Here is an 18,115-nt window from a genome sequence, read left to right as displayed (position 1 = left end):
TGTAAGGAAGAGCTGATAACCAACCCAGTTAAAACTTCTAAAAAAATTAAAGAGTGGGACTGGATCCAAACCACAGAATCAGCAAATAAATGCAAACATACCAGCCATCTTCCGCCGTTCTTTAAAAAACAGGACACACTGCAAGTATACCTTAAACTTTTTCCAAGTAGAGCAGCTCGGCTCTATTTTCTGAGAATCCGTTTAAATCTCTTGGAGACAAACGAGATCTTGGCAATAAGAGGCAGATCAAACACAAGCCAATGCCGTCACTGCAAAGTCCCAACAGAAAAAGAAACGATTCGCCACCTCCTGTTGAATTGCCCTAAGACTCGAGAGATTCGTTATATTTATTTGAAGAACTGCATCTCCGACTTCACAGCAACCGACGAGGAAAACTGTTGGAATAAGTTGATTGCAGGCGACAAACCGGGCTGGGCTTTGGCTACTGTAAACATTATGCAACACATTATCAACTTAATGTGTTCTGTAGAAGCACAGCCGCTAGCTGCCCGCCTGTAGACCGCGCAAACATAAACCAGTTACAAGCCAGATCTCACTTGATCCAATGTTTTCGCCTGCTTGCCAAGACTCTAGACGAGTTATTAACAGCCGTTTGCCTCCTTCCTCGTTGAGACTCGATACCTTCTTGGAACCAGATACTAAACATTGAAAAATATTTGAGGGGAACTTCAGCTACTAATTTTTTTTTTGTTTGTTTTGTAAAAAATCCGAAGTGATTAAATACAATAAAAAAAAAAAAAAAAAAAGAACTAGGCAAGAGCTTTACCTGCTGAACATTGGCCATGAACGCCCAGCTGGATTACTCAGAATGAGACTTCCAACTAGCTGGGGCCATCCAATTATAGTTTGTGTTGAGCCAACACACATTTCTGACCAATGCATTATGTTTAACACTTTAAAATAAGGTGAATGGGGGCATGGCCGGCCAGCGCAGCATGAAGACATGCACGCAGTGAGCTCCCTTCTTTGTTGCCCACCGGCCTCTTTGAGCACCCCACCAATGTGAGCGCTAGCTCCATTGTGGCGTCCAGGAGATATGACACGGTCGGGGGGCGAAAAGGTATCCTCTGCCGAAGCGAGAAAGCGGAGTACGCAGGATCTGATGTGGCAGCAATATGGCAGCCGGGGTTGAAGCAGCCCCAACAGCCACAGAGAAGCTGACATGCCCAGCATTACAGAGTATCATGACTGAGCCCCAGCAGCATTTCAGCCCAGAATGGCACCTGCAAATAGTGCAACTCTGCTGTCGTGGTGATGAGCGGGCAGAGGCGCCGGGGCCCAGCATAGCGGAAATTGGAGGGGGAGAGCGACCACCTAGGGGCGGGTGAGCGGCAGTGAAGATCGAGGCTTGCTGGGCCCCCCTATAGGCTGCAGAGTTGATGGTACCCACTGGCTAGACACCAGGCACATGCTGGTATTTTCCCGCAGGCAGGGATCAAGGGGTGCTCCAACAGGTGGGGCATATGTTTTGGGGTGAGGCAGTGTTAAGGATTTCAATCAGGCGACACACACCTTTGTCTCGGCCTAGTATGTAGGGCACAACTGAGATGCCATTCTCCTAATTTTATGCAAATTCAATTTGAGGTGGTACACCACTCTTATCACACCCCCTTTTTCAAATATCTAAAAATTCTAAAGAAATCATACAATTTTTAATATGGGGCAGCAGTCACCAATGGGGTGATTACAATGAAAATGAAAGCAATGCACTATGCTAACCTTCCTCTACAACATATACACAGAACAATTGAATAGGAGCACTTTTTGATTTTGAAAAGATAGCACCCAAGTTAAGTTTTCCCCCTGCAATGTTCCCTCAACTCACAGATAACCGAATTCTGGGCGGATAGAAAGAAGCAGCAGGCAGTCGGGGATAAGAGGCAGAAGACGGAATAAAAATCTGACCTTCCCTCACAGAATAAGAGCACTTTAAAACCCTTAGCAAAGGCCTTAAATAACACTCAGAAATGGCAAATAAATAATTAGTGTGTGGTTAAATTATAATATACATGTTTTATCACAATAGCATGTATGTTATATCACTGGCAAAATCAAGGCAATGGATCAGCAAAAGGCAGGCAATTCGAAAATGAGTGGAAAGTTTAGAGCATGCTGCAGCCAAATGACATGTGGGAAAACTGGGAATTTTCTTAATTCCTGCTTTAAATTACCCAAACGGTTTTTAATAAAAACGGGTGAAAGACTGATTATTTGGAATGCGGTTTTTGGGTTGGGGGATAGATATATATCACAGGGACAATATAGAGGTGAAAATAGGTCTCTAGCTATGAAACTGGATGAAATATGCAAGATATAAAAAGGGTCGATTTGAGTAAAATGATGCCGTGAAATAGGAAAGGAAATCAGTTGTGACAAAAACTGTTTTACTTTAAAATAGAGTATTCAGACTAGACCACCAAAGATGGACACAGTAAGATCCAAGGTTGATTCGCGAGTTCAACTCTATCACCCCGGCCCCCAACCCTGGCGTAAACCAGTCAGATCACTTGAAATATGACTAATGATTTAGGATTACACAAGACAAAATTGAAAAGAGATGGCGCTAGCACTTAAAAATTAAGGACAGGATACGAGGATAATTCTAACAGTTTCAACAAGTTACCAGGGTAAAAATAGGATTTCTTAGGTAGTGGGATAGACATAAAGGCAAGACAAGGTAGGCTATGCATTTCTATGTGGTAGGGATTATACTCACAGTCCACTTAGGTTTTGGGATTTTTGGACAGTCAACATGGTCTGGTCACAACACGGCTGGCGCGCCTGGCAAAAGACAGCTGGGCAAAAGACAGCTGGGCAAGGTCTGGTCACCGGGTAGCGAACAGCTGGGCAATTCAGGTCACTGGGTGGTAATTCTCCTGGCAAAGGACAGCTGAATGGCAGGATTGCAATGGACATGCAGGTAATGGGCAGCAAGCCAGGCTGGTTCAGGTTGCTTCCCAAAAGAATATCGCAGCTTTCCCCTTTGGTTATTTGGGATTTCAGAATTGAGGCCTTGCTGGAAGGGTCAGCAATGCTTAGGCCTTGTAGCTGGGATCCGCAAGATGGATGGAGCAGATCAGAAATGCAGCGCAGGAACTTCAGGAAGTGTGTGTGTGTCTGGAGTTTTGTCAGGGACTCTTATTTATAATGCATAGTGACATCATCAAAGTATATGGCTGAGCAGGCTTAACTAAGACCTCTAACCGACTGGATTGGTCAGGGGTGCTAAGTCCCCGCCTCGCTCTCAACTGGTTGGATTTCAAAGCAGAATATCAGATTTATGATGCAAGTTTTACAATGTTCAAAAACCTCCCACATTTACTTTAGCTAAAATCCGATTTTTCCACAAATGGTATATTTATACAGTTGAATTCTCTTAGCAACTTACATAAACAGGTTACATATTTTATGCAGCCCATTCCACTCAAACTCTCAATTGTGTGAGACACTGTTTCGCCCTTCAAATACGTTTTGGTAATTTTGAGTATGAAATATTCGGCCTAAAATTCTGTAACTTTATACACATGTGTGGATCATCATAAGGGATGTAAGTATTAAAATGTGCAATGGCCACATGGATACTTTCCTTATAATCCCCAATTCCTTGTCATTTCTGTCCCCAAGTTGTCAGTGAATTCTACAATGTCTCAAATTAAAAACCACACAATCTCTTTTAAACTGCGAGATTTTCACATCTTTACAAAGTCCTGCTGCAGAGATAAAAGTTTTTACATTTTTATTAATAAACAGTCTTTGGAGGCAAATGTTCAATCTGTTTCCCATGTGTGGGCCTGCCTTCCAAGGCTACGCCCTTCAGGGGCAGGGTCCTCATGGAGATTCCCTTGAAGCTTCCTGTAGAAATCACGAGGAAGTGTGACTTTCCTTTCACAGGTCCTTGTCCTGGAAATTCCATTGTTAGAGGGCTCAGACCAGATTCTGTCCAACCTAGTAATTATCACAGAGGTGTTAGTATCTACTGAGAGTTTATGGTGGTTCCCTTTCTTGGGGGAAGCCTTAGCTCTGCCAACTGGAATACCCTGTTTTTGGAAGCTTGCAAAATCTAGCCAAGACAGTTTAACAACTTTATTTGGTCCTGAATCAAAAATAAACAAGCCTGTTGAATAGACAGCCAACATACATTTCCCCAGCAGCCAACCCCTTCACATTGGTAGGCACAGACCAGCTTTCCTTCAACATTTTACTTTTTAAAACAGCCATTTTTTTTCTTTAGTTTGCACAAGCCCATTTGGACACATGGGGTGAAAGCTAGCATTTCTTTTTAAATTTGGTTTTTGCATCTGGCTTTCCAATATGGTTCTATAGCTGGAGCCAGCTTGTTTTACACAACAGTCTGTAGAAGGCAAAGGTCTCCATGAAATTGACATGTGCACAGAAAGCTATGATTTCTTTTCAAACAGTGATTTGTACGCTTGGTAGCAAAAGTTAAGCGCTTTTCCGTGCTGCTGAAAAAGCTTTTGTGGATTTTTCTCCGATTTGGTTTGACAGGGCTGTCATTCATAAGTCATGCTTGTCTGCTGGAGCGCAATGTGGATAAGCATAGCAGGGTCTTATTGATAACATGTTGTGATGAGGAATCAGAGGAAATGAGGATCAGAGCAGCATCATTTTTAGAGGTGACATATTCCCTTATTTCATGGAACTTTGGGCTAGCAGCAAAACCAGCTGCTTTTTCACTCAATTTCCTTTGTATCTGTAAGAACACACTGGCACGCTCCCTCAGTGTGCCTCCTTGTTCCACCCTGCCCAATGTGTGCTTGGCAAGACAGTGCACGCATCTTTTTGTCGCTGCAAAATGCGGTTTTGAAGCCATGATGTGCACGGGAGCCAGCGCAGCCCTTTTGCCGTTTCTGCTGAAATGCAGCTTTGTTATGGATGGGAGGAATTCTATTCAGTGGGTCAATGTAGCCCACAGCAGGAGCCCCCACACAAATTGACCGATTGGCATTGGAGTCGACCTCCCCCCAGGAGCTGCCTTTCAGACATCACACCATCAGCCCCGAGTGTGGGTTAGGAGTTGCGCGCTGTCTCGTATATCTTGGTGGGGGTTCTGGACTCAGGAAATGGGGCGGAAGACATGGCACCGTGGCAAAGCAAGCAGCAAAACCAAGGGACTCCCAGCAGTGGACATCAAGGTGATGATGCAGGGGCAAGAGGGAGGGCTCCAAGAAGAGTCCTGTAGCAACAGCACCTCAGTGGCACGCTGAGGCCACCCAGCAGCCAGACTTCGAAGATACCCCACGAGAAAGTCAGATCTTCAGAGGATGCTAGCTGAAATCAAGATAATGGACAGTATGGGGACAATGTCGATGACTCTTGCGGATCTGAGCAAGCAGGTTGTGTTGGTCAAAAAAAGTGGAGGAAGCTGAGATGACCCTGTGCGAGCAGGGTTACAAACAGGAGCAGATATCGCTTTGGGGAGCTGAAACAGCAAATGGACCTAGTGCTAAAAAAGCAGGTTGATGCAGAAAATAGGTCTAGGCAGAATATCCAGCACCAACGGATCTCTAAAACACCAGATGCAGACCTAGAAGCCTACATGCAGGTTCAAACATATCTTTGATGCTCCGGAAGAGGAAGAAATTGTCCTGGATCGCAAGCATTGTGTATACACAACATTTCAACATAGCAAGAATTTGCTACCGGACGTGCTCACCAGTTTCAGCTGAAGGCGCGAATAATGGGATCAGCGCCGTGACAAGATGCAATTAAGTTCAGAAAAGGCCTCTAAAACCTTCACTCAGTTGGCGAGAGTGCCGTCTCCCTGTGTACTTGTTTGAACTCACAAGGTGCAGGGGATAAGAGCATAATTCCTCCAACATTATGAATCCTTTGTTTGCTGATTGGAATGAGCCTCATTCATTAGATTGAACCATAGGCTAGGTTCCACCTACCCAACCCGGAAATCTACAAAGCCAGCAGGCCACGTACAGTTGACGCATGCATAGTTGGCAAGAGTGCTGTGCGAGAGTGCTGTCCCGCAGTCTGCTAGTACTCACTGCGCTTCTTCCCAATGCCGCAGACCCAACCGGCGAAAACATAGGTTAGCGCACCCACTGTGGCTCTAACCAAACTGCCTAAACCTAACATTTCCCTGGGGGTGACCCGGAGAGTCCAGCCGAAGCACATAGCTGCCGCTGGTTGAGGTACTTTACCAGCATGGTTACATGACTCAACACAGGGGTGGAATAAACAGACTTGGCTGGGGCACTAAAAAAGAAAGAAAACACCCTGCGAATCCTAGTCGGTGGAGATCCACTCTTGGGCAGATCCCAATCAGCTACCACGGAACTCTAACATAACATTAATCCCTCCCTCCAAAAATCACAAGATGGATCTCACTGATGCAGAAATTCTTCAACTGATTTGACTGTGCAGGAACTGGCAGGGCCTTCCCAAACAAAGGTCCACTCAATAAAATCATTGGCCAAGGCTTCCTGTGTTGCATCCCGGCTCATAACAGACAAAATCAGAGCACAGGAGGACGGGAGCAATCTACCCCCAGAAACTACCAGAGCCAAGCTACAAAATGCCAAAAAAAAAAAAAGCCTGGATGCGTTTTTTTCCCACTCGTCCCCTGACACGTGCCCATTGGCTTCATTACTGGCTCCAGTGGCGTGGTCCAAACCTCACCTGTCCCCTCGAGTCTGTGCAACTTACAGCTCACAGAGAGAATAAAATCCCCATGGGTACAACAGTTCAGCCCAGTGGCCCTGCCTGCTCACCACTTCCCGAAGACCTGCCTCCAGCTGGCAAGGCGAGCATGGCAGGCGACAAAAGGTCTGCTTCTGCTCAGTCTGCAGAGATGAACTATCTAAATTCTAATGGGCCATTGAACAAATATGGTTTGTCATCACTAAAAGAAAACCAGTGGTTCATTACTTTCTCGTCTGAGCCGGAAGGGTGGGTGTCTGCCGGATCCAAAATGACATGGTCCTCTCACCTCTATCAATGCAGATTAATGCATTGATATTTTCCCCCAAAATCTTTGAACACGGTACACCAGGATCCAAATGCTGCTTCATTCCAAGTGCAATGCAACAGCTGCCATAACCATTGCCCTGGCACCTTCTCAAACTTTACAAAGCCATTAATGAAAATTCCAAAGATCAAGCAACTCTACTGGCTTTAATCAACTGTAAGGTGATCTATATACAATCAGTCATCGCATCTCTGCAAACAAGGTCATTCGTGGACAGCTCGAAGCGGCACTTGACCTTGAAAGGTCTGATATGAAATGCCTTTTAAACTCGGTTTTAGACGTGCTACGTTTTTTTAAAAAAAGGAACGCAAGGATAGTTCCCAAACACCCCACACCGCCCTACGAGACTACCTCAAGATGTGGAGCTCCTCCTGGACAACCAAAAAACCCTTCTGAGCCTCCAGTCAATCTCGATCAATCTCTTATAGCAGCGAAACCTGTCCTGGTGGCTCCCTCCATTTATTTCTACAGTTTCCAAATCTGCCCGGCTGACAACCATATTGCCCACAAGCTCACAGTCACCTTATAAACCTAGGTTGCTTAACAAAATTGGACATACCTTCCCACCCTTTCTTCTATGGACAAAGAAGGTAAAAAAGGAAGCAGTTTCACCACCCAGCGAGGGAGTCATCGCAGGGGGAAAAAAAAACCTAAGAACCAAAGGAATGCCAAAAATAATATCTAACCAGGCACGGTCGTTTATTATTAGAAATTATTACAAAGACAAATCCTGACACTAATCCAATATGCAAACCTGTCCGCCCCTCATCATGTTCCCGTTCTGCATTCTCCCTAACCACACACCCTGCTTGGGCCACCACTACTGGCCCCATAACAACGGTCTCAGCAAGCCGGCATGCCCCCGGCATCACCCTATCCCATGTCCTACACCGTTCCTTCCCTCTACTCCCCCATTCCCAAACAGCGCAAGTCTCACCCCTAGGACCTATCTGAATACCATTAAGCTTCATGCTATCAGCCCTGATCCAATCTCACACGTATTGCCCACTGCAGATTCACCTCACCTCAGCCATACTGAAAAATTCTCTAACCCCGTGACAGGTGTAGCAAGACACTTCAGATTAAGATCTCGTACTATCAACCACCCCAACCCAGCCAAATATGAACACACACCTCCCAAACAAATTAGGCCCAGAGTACTTCCCCCTCATCAAAACCAAACTCCTAGCCAGAAACCCAACACTACCTCCAAACCAGCCCCGGGCACCCCCAATAAATTGCTATCCACCTTTAAAGGAGCGCTTATCAATGCCCGCTCCTTAGGGGCGCATGCTATAGAAGTTCACGACCTCATTATGGAATCACAGCTCGACATACTAGTAGTCACAGAGTCCTGGCTCCATCAAGCATCAGGTCCACTACTAACTCTGGCAATCCCATCCGACTACACCATATTTAGAACAGATAGGACCCACTCTCAAGGAGGCGGTGTTGCTATAATAGTCAAGACTAAATTACAGATTAGATCTTGTCCCATCGAAAGTATTGAAGGGTATGAAACATTACTCGTAAAATTTCCCATAAATGCTAAAACTACGATTAACTTAATAGTAATTTATAGAGCACCTAGCCCTAACAACCACCCAGAGACTGAAATTCCATTGCTATTAGCTCCACTAATAAAACCTAGCTCAAAATACATCATCCTGGGTGACCTTAACCTAGGTTTCAATGACAGCCAAGATGCTAAAGCAGAATCACTTCACTCCGCCCTGAAGGACATGGGCTTCAGCCAACTAGTTAATGCACCCACACATATCAAAGGCAGGACTCTTGACTGGATCCTCTCCCTTAATACCCCCATAACCATTGAGGCCATCTCCCCTCTTACTTGGACCGATCACCATAACATTGTATTTACAATCAATCCCTCCGAACCCACACAAAAGAAACCTAAAACCATGATTACCTACGAAACTAGAAACGCCCGCAAACTCACGCCAGAAAACCTCACGCCTCCTCTTTCAAAAATCCTAGATTCTACCTCGATCACTAGTGACAACCCCTGTCTCCTAGCAGACATATATCACAACTGCCTCACTGCAACCGTTAATGCTATAGCACCGCTCACCACTAAGGCAAAACGCTCAGACAAGCGATGTAGCTTCTGGTTCAATGATGATCTTATCGCCCTCAGAAGAACCAAACTCGCGTGCGAACATGCCTACAGAAAGCATCCTACTGCAGAGGCAGAAAAAGCCTACCAAGAAATAAACAAAACAGCTACTATTACCTATAAATCTAATGCGTATAATAGTAGGATCAGCAATGCGACCTCAGATACCAAGGAACTATTTGCCATTCTAAAAGAATTGGAAAACCCTACCCCAGCCATAAACCCAACCATCCCTAGCAAGGAATGGTGCACCACTATTCAAGACGCACTAACAGCCAAAATTGAACTACTCCAAATAAAAATCACATCCAAAAAACAATCACTAGCCAACAAACCTGCCCTCCTTAATCTAAATCGACCACATCAGGAATTCACCAGCTCCCCATTCCACTTCACACCAGTATCCCAAAATGTAGTGTTTGACACCATCGCCAAACTTAAAGCCTCCAACTGCAAAGGAGATTCTGTCCCCGCATCAGTAGTCAAATCCTGCGCCCACACCCTCACCCCCATTATCACCAACTTCGTGAACGCATCCTTCAATACTAACCTAGTACCAGCTAGCATTAAAGAAGCCTAGGTCACCCCTCTCCTGAAAAAACCTACCCTAGACCCTACTGTGCCCACTAATTACAGGCCAATAACAACTGTCCCATTTCTCCTCAAAATATTGGATAAATTAGCATACAACCAAGTCCAAACTCACCTTGAACAAAACAACCTCCTTGGCACGAGGCAATCAGGCTTCCGCCCCAACCACAGCACAGAAACGGCACTCCTTGACTTAAAAATCCAGATGGATACCATCAGAGACTCAGGAAAACTCTGCATCCTCCACCTACTCGATCTCTCTGCAGCGTTTGATTTAGTAGACCATAATAAACTGTGCGCCACACTAGCAACAGACTTCAACTTCTCCACCGAAGCTACTACCTGGATCAAATCTTTTCTTGCTGACCGCAACTCCAGGGTCGCCATAGGTAAAGAAGCCGCCGACCCCATCATAGTACCCATTGGTGTCCCCCAAGGTTCCTGTCTCGCACCAACATTATACAATGCATACACTAAACTCCTCTTCTCAGCGCTAGACGACATGGGTGTCATCTACACCAACTTTGCAGACGACACCCAGATCCTCATCCCTTTATCGGGAGACTACACTCAAGACACCGACACTATCAACAAAATATATGCCATAATCCAAAATTGGATGGCACTAAATAGCCTCTGCCTCAATGATGAGAAGACTGAGGTTCTCATTGTGGGCTCCCAATCCAAAATAGAAGCATTACATGCTGATTACTCATCCATCAACATCGATGGTACAAACATATCAGTACTCAAACAAGTAAAAACACTAGGTGTCTACCTAGATGCCAATCTCACCATGACCAAGCACATTAACGCCCTCTCTTCCTCTACCTCCTACACCTCAAAACTTATTGCTCTCAGTCGCCAATTCTTGACACCCACCAACTGTATCACGCTGGCAAGAGCTTTAATCTTATCCAGGCTCGATTACTGCAACGTACTCTACCTGGGTACCTCTAAAGCCAATATAAACAAACTACAGCTTATTCAAAATAAAGCCCTTCGAGCGGCCCTTGGATTAAGGAAGTCAGATCACATCTCAAATATTAGAAGAAACCATCACTGGCTCCCCATCAAAGCCAGGGTCACATTTAAAGCCCTGTGCGTCACATTCAAATGCATCCACTCTTGTGTCCCCATATACCTCAACCACGCCATCACCAAAAAAGTATCAAAGAGGCCCCTCAGATCTAACAGTCAACTACTCCTAGCCATCCCCCGTTACAAGACAACCAAGGCAGGAGGCAGTAGTTTCCAATACCTCGCACCCACATATTGGAACACTCTTCCCCACCCCATCAAAAATGAGCAAACGTTCTCAGGCTTCAAGAAATCCCTGAAGACGTGGCTATTTAACCAAGACTAATATCCCCTTCCATGCTTCAGGAAATATCACTGTACTGAAGCCCTGCATTAAATGTCTTCTGGCATGATTATCTTGTATTCACATGCACTGCGCCCGATTGGCAATCTCTAAGAAATGTTTTAACCAAGCTGTCTGTAACATCGCCGTGGTACCCAAGGGTTTGGGCGAGTAATAAATGCAATAAATAAAATAAATAAAAATAAGAGAGCCTCTTCCGCCTCAAATTCCAACTAAAGAGATCTCTAAAAAGCCAGACAAATGTTAATTTTTACAGTCTGGAAGATTAGATCACCTACACGGTTGAAGATAAAGAATATCTGGGGCGGGTCGAGGGAAAAGTCCTACCTCCTCAATTTCCAAAGACAGTGGAATAAAACGTTCTTGTTCCCTCTGGCCCGCACAAGTTCCATTACTCACATGTCAACATCTATCTGCCGACTCACAAAGTCGATTTAAACACCTCCAACAACTCATCTTTGTTACAACCTAGTTCTCAATGTTTGACGTTGGCAGAGCAAAGAAAAACTACTTCAAGCAAAGCCTTCAATGTCCCAGAGACCTCCTCCGCCATGTGCCAGATCTGATCGCTCTCGGCAGAGCTTGTTGCCTGGACGGGACTATGATCCACACGCAACATCCAACTCAACACATACCTATATCTCAAAGCCCACTCAGTAAAATATAACAGGACGAAAGGAGGGTGGCAATTGGATTGGACGACCGCTTGATATTGAACAGCATCAGATTGTTCCATACTGTCCCAATTGCATGGCTTGTTCGATCTGAAGATATCACAATTCTAGAATTTCCCCAATAAAGCAAGACTGACGTGTCATTGGCCACTTCAGATCTGATTCAGGGTCTCGATTTTGGAGATGGCCACTGGGCTTTGAATGTGCCGATGCAGCTTCTGAGAAGAGTAGGTCAGTTTCTTCCTGGCCCAGAATGACTTTTACTCGTTTTCCTGAGACTATCTACGAAGAACCCAAGCCTAAGTCTACTCAAACCCTCCGCAACTCGAACACCAGGGACACCATACCACTAGGCCACAAGGAAATACAAAGAAGGGACACTTGGTCTTGCCATCAGAGATGGCAATCCCATTATAATTACAGTCCCCAATACCAGATCCTAATACCAGATCATCGAGATGTGCCCTTTGTAGATCAGGCTTGTTGTAAAGAACAGCTTAGAACCCCCCAAAGGATCAGGAGATGAGCTTTGTTTCCACGTCCCAAGTAACAACGAATTTCCAACTGGTCTATGGCCTTTACAATACCAGGGACCACTCCCATCTTTCTCATGGCCCAGATATTTCCTTGGGTGCCTTGGATATAATCTGCCTCTAGGAGACCTGGCTTATGTCAGTCCCTTCCCTCAATAGATACACCTCTTTCCGCAATCCGGCATACAAAGGTGACCGAGGGTGTCCTGCCTCTCGGGACTGCTCACCTTGGTTAAAAATATAAATGAAGTGACAGTGGAGGAACTAGAGACTTAACACTTTTGTTACAAGGAATTGCTATCACCTTTCCAGATCCCAAGGAAGAAAAGTCCCAACAATGTCTTTTGTTGAACGGATATTGGAACCCCTTGGCCATTACTACAGAAGTCTTTAATACAACGGCTACAGCTTTGGACAAATGGATCCTAAGATTTAACCCACATTTAACCCACATGCCATAGTAATAGGAGGGGACCTCGATTTCACGTGTATTTACAGAAGACGGGTAATCTAACAGAAAATGAAAACCAGGCAGCCATTGGGCTCAGTTCATGGTGGCAAGAGACCATCACATGCTGAACGACCAAGTTAATGGGGACGGTACCCTGAAAGCCCCTTGGTCCGAAGGCTCAAGTATTTTGGACTACTTTTGTGTTTAAAGTATAATGCTACACATCTTTCCTCCCCAAAACCACAAGCAACCACACCCTACACTATCTTGGAAATTCAAATCAATACGGACCCAATGTTTGGACTAAATGAACATCAAATTGAACTCTGGGGCAAATCTGAGGGTGTCTCAAGACATCTTTGACAGGAAGATTCATGAGGCAGTCATGTTCTGCTGAGTATTAACTATATACCAACAACCATCCAAGGCTCCTAACAGACTTACGCCTCATCTCCATCTCTGATGAAAAAATACACCAGGAAAAAGAAATCTTGAGGAAAGATCTTAGACTGATAACTAACCTGCGAATCGTCAACAAGCCCTTTTGCAGAATAAAAGGAAGGCAAAATATAAGAATTGGCTGAAAAGCCACAAAGCAGAATTTGTCCAAAAAGAGGCAGAAACCATGCTCAAGGATATTGCAAGAAAAGACGCTAGAGGTATTTGGCAACTCAACAGTACAGGGGTCCTGCGTACGGCTGCACTAGCAAATGTGATTTCAGAGGCTGCGTGGACAGCCTTTTATCTAAGGTTCCTGACCACCAACATTCACCTAAAAACCTAATAGTATGGACATTTCACCTAGACACTGTAGACAGATGCTTATCAAGAAGGCTAATCACTCGAGAGCCCCGGGACATGGTGGCATCTCAAACTCAATGATTAAAGAAGCCGTTGAGGCATGGACTCCCTTCATTTTGAATGACTCAAGCAAATAATGAAAACTGAGATAACCATCCCCATTAAGAACCTCTTCCTTCTGAACCTACAAAGTTTACGAAGACAATTCTAGGATTTACCTGGCCTTTGTCGACCTTAAAGGCTTTCAACAGCATATATTGCAGTCTACTGTGATCAAAAATTGAAGCCCAGAACTGCCCAAGTGATCGAGAGGCGATTAAATTGCTTTATCAATATACAAACGTTCAGGCGCGCCTTAATGCACAGGGGCACCTTACCTCTAAGATTGCAACGCCCAGAGTTGGAAGCAGGTGTGTCCTCTGGCCCCTACTCTCTTCAACCTCTTTATCCCAGACATAGGCACCTATATGTCTGAAGTACAGGCTTTCCCTAACTGGGCAATCACCCCCTTCCTTGTCTAATCTTTGCAGACGTCCAGTCCTGAGCAATACAACACCCATCAGTTTGCAAAGGTCACTCGACCGTTTGCATTAATATCTCATGGCAAATTGCCAGTGTATGAATTCCATCAAAACCAACATTGTGGTGCTGGGCAATCGGGATCGGAAGAAAAAAAGGCAAGGTGTAAATGGTATGTGGATGAAGAAAAAAAAAACACTGTTCAGACAGATGGGGCAACCTAACTTGGGGCAACAATTAACAGCAGCAGGGTGGATCAACCACGGCAGTCGGCTTTGAGGTCTAAACTGAAATTTGCTGACACAAGCTCACCTGATCCATGGAAGATAGGTTAAGTTTTCAATGCAACCAGTTTTGACTTTCTAGAAAGCCAGGCCCCAACATACAGCGCAGAGGGCTTCTTTGTTTATGCTGCATGAGACTTGGTTGACTTACACTAGGACTCTCTTGGAGGAAAATATTGGGCCGAAGTTCATTCAGATTTCGGTAATTCGATCGAGCTGGGCTTAATCTCTTCTGGCAAGTCACATGGAAGACTTACTGAACTGTATTCTTCCTTCTATTGGCTGACGCAATCAAAAAGGGTACCAATGTCCTTGTCGCCCAATGGTGCCACGGCTGCAAAAACCAACTAATCTTCAAAGTGACTTAGATGAGCTAATTGAAAACCCAGCAAATGTGAAATGGAAAGTCTGGCATGACGATTTGGATAAGAACGCAAGATATGAAAATAAGTCACAAGGTACCTTGCCTAAATATCTACAGCAGTTTAACAATTGGTATAGGAACCAATTCTTATGATTTAGGTTAACCATCTTTCCTATGAGGCAGCTGATGTAGATTTACAGAACATCAGACTCAGCTGACTGATGATTCTGTAATAATGACGGACAAACAGAAACCTTTAAGCAAAGAACCATGTTTTGCCCAGCATTAATCAGCCCACGTATCATATTTCTGGGCAAATGGGTGGCAGCTTTACTTTTAAATAGCGCAGATTCTTTCTGGTAGCTGCTCCTCCAGGGCAAAAGTTTCCCCCCGAATCTGCTGCCTTATACAATATCTCAATGAGATAATATGGAACTAAACTGAGAAACATGTAACAACTAAAAGAACTAGACCTGGCAGTAGCTGGATGGCTGACTAGATTTAAAGAAAGCAAGAGTAGATCATGATGCTGAAGTAACTTTTCCTTCTTATTTTGTTCGATGTGTGTAAAGACAAAGGTTTGCAATAAACCATTAAAAAATTAAATTAAAAAATAACACAAATGACCCTGCAAAGGAGAAAATCTGTGGATGGTGACTGGCTGCAGGGGAAGGGAGTGCGCTATTGAGGGACCTCCCCGTGTGGATTGCCTTTTGAATATGGAGGGAAACATACCACATCACAGGGAAGCGCCCAACCTGCTGCCAGGGATTGGCTCAGCAAGAGGATGAAACATGCGAGGAGGATGGCAAGCTGCAATGAGAGGACTGTCAGACCGTATCCTGGGGGCATGGGAGGAGCTCACAGACACTGCAAGTTACCAGAGACCACAAGTATCAGCTACTCTTGTTGGTTTGTGCGGGGGGTCGGAGAGGGGTTTACGGCCAGAGGGTGGTGCAGATGATGACTCACTAGCAACTCTGGATTGTTACTCTGCTTGGACCACTATGGCCAAATTTGACTGGGGCAATAGTTGTTGTGGGTATATAGTAGGGCTTACACCTTGACAGTTTCTATGGTTCTTCCACTTCTCATTGCATGGGGGCGGAGGCAGAGTAGCACTGGTTTTTGGCCCCAATGAACCTATAGTAGATGGTGAAAAGTTGGTTCAGGTTACGTTTGTTTACAGTGGCATGATGTGGTCTAAATGAACAGGAGGTGGGTAATTTTACATGGCAAGATGGCGTGAGGAGGGAGAATGGGATGGCTGAGCCGACAATGGTCACCCTGAACTAGCCCACCAAATGCTGATCCATACTTAGGCGGCTGAGGGGGCTTAAGGCCTCCATAGTCTTCCTTCAGGAAATGCATCTGCAAGCAGCTGATGAGAGAAGGATGAAATACAAACTATTTCTTTAGCAGCCTCAGCAGTATTATGCATCCTAGGTACAGAGAAAAAGGGGGTAGAAATACTGCTTGGGGGGGGGCTCTTATTTTTACTTAACGCTTCCTATATAGAGACCGGGAGGAAGGCTCCTGGTACTGAAATGCAGGAGCAGTTTATTAAGATGCTGGGGGTGCACGTGAGGGGTGATCAAAAGTCAGGTGATGGTGTTGGGGGGCGAAGGGGGTTCAATTGTGTGGTGCACCCAAAGATGGACAAAACACTTACCCCAACCTCCAACGATGCAGGCCAGTCAGGAATTGGCAAGGTTTCTAAGGGGTATGGGTTTCAGAGACCTGGAGGTTCCTCCGTTCAGAGGAAAGGGAATATATGCACTTCTCAGCGGTGCACTGGGGAGTCTCTAGAATAGATATGTTGGTGTGCTTCCGTGGTTCCCTCGGTCATCTTAGTGGATATAGGTGAACAGTACCCTTCGGATCATTCCCCAGTCTTGGTACAGGTGGATTGGGGTGCCAAGAGAAAGGAAACCCTGGCGGCTGACTGAATTGATATTGCGGGACAGCGCTCAGGGCAGACATAGAGGTTACCATTTGAAATTACCTCCAGGAGTGACACGAGGGGGAGGGAGGGTGGACTGAAGGCTGCTGTGGGACGCTGCTAAAGCAGTGTTGAGGGGAGCTCATCTCTGAGAGCACAGCATTTATAAGGGGGAGGGAGTCGCTACGGGTAGTGCTAGAACAGGCGGTGGACGCAGCGGCAAAAGGCCCATGTGCAGAAAAACACTGCGATCTCAGCAGGAGCTTCAGAAAGCCAGGGCTCAATTGAAAGCGCATGCTGCAGATTGATCTGCCCAGATGCTACGCTAACCACCGCCGTTTGTAGCAGGCATAAGGCTAACCGCTAGACTACCCAAACAGTGCGACAGGATTTACATTACGCAGCTTTGGGGAGTTATGTAGGGAGGGACAGAAGATGGGTATAATGGAGGCCTATTATATAGGGGCTAGACAAGGGATCAGAATGCCTTTATAAAGAGAGCTAATCTGACTATCAGAGGATAAGGAGGCCCTCGAGAGAGACAATTACGTCAGAGGAAGTGGGTCAAGCTATCGACTACCACCAAAACACCCTAAGTGGGTTCGGGAATGGCTTTTACAAGGTCTTCAAACTCTGGTTAAAATCACCTCTGACCAGACTAATGCGATTAGGGAGAGGGGGTCCAATCTCTCTGGGACATGGGTGTCTCCACCACTACACTGCTCCTCAAGACACATAAGGAGCATGAGTGCAGTAGCCATCACCCCATAACCCTGTTGAGTGACGCAAAGATACCCGCAAAAGTATTGGCCCGACGGTTTGGAAGGGTTCTCCAAGATATTTCATCCCTATCAGGCGGGATGTATAGCGGGCAGACATGGGGGACACCAGGAGGGCAGTCAATGTCATTGATTGGGCAACCGAATGGGCAAAGGTTCTCAATTGCTGCTTTGGGCACGACAGGCCTTTGATTGCATGTAGTGGGGGGCAATACCCTAGAAGCTTTTGGCTGTGGTCTGACTTGTTTGAATGGTGCTAGCCAACTTCCAGATTCCCATCCATGAAGGTGGTAGTCAATGGGCGTCTCGGCAGGGAAATTGAAATTAGGTGGGGTACACAGCAGGGGTGCCCCCTCTCCCCACTGATATTATCGATGGTGCCCCTGGCTAATGTGATACGTCAAGATACTGGGATCAACTGTGCACAAGGGGATAGATGTGAGCACAAAATTGCTTTATATGCTGATGTGTTATTTCTCCAGGGAACTGGGTGTACACTTCTGCTTCTTTGTGCTAGACATTGAATATTTGGGGATCAATTTGACATGGGATTATGGGGCGCTGTAAAAGACCAATATACCCTTGTGTGCGGGACTGAAGGAGGACCTGCAGAGGTGGCATAAGCAAGATCTCAC

Source organism: Ambystoma mexicanum, chromosome 3p (genome assembly GCF_040938575.1).
Source record: "Ambystoma mexicanum isolate Mex_15411 chromosome 3p, UKY_AmexF1_1, whole genome shotgun sequence".
NCBI classification, from domain to species: Eukaryota; Metazoa; Chordata; class Amphibia; order Caudata; family Ambystomatidae; genus Ambystoma; species Ambystoma mexicanum.
Note: the sequence above shows the minus strand (reverse complement) of the source record.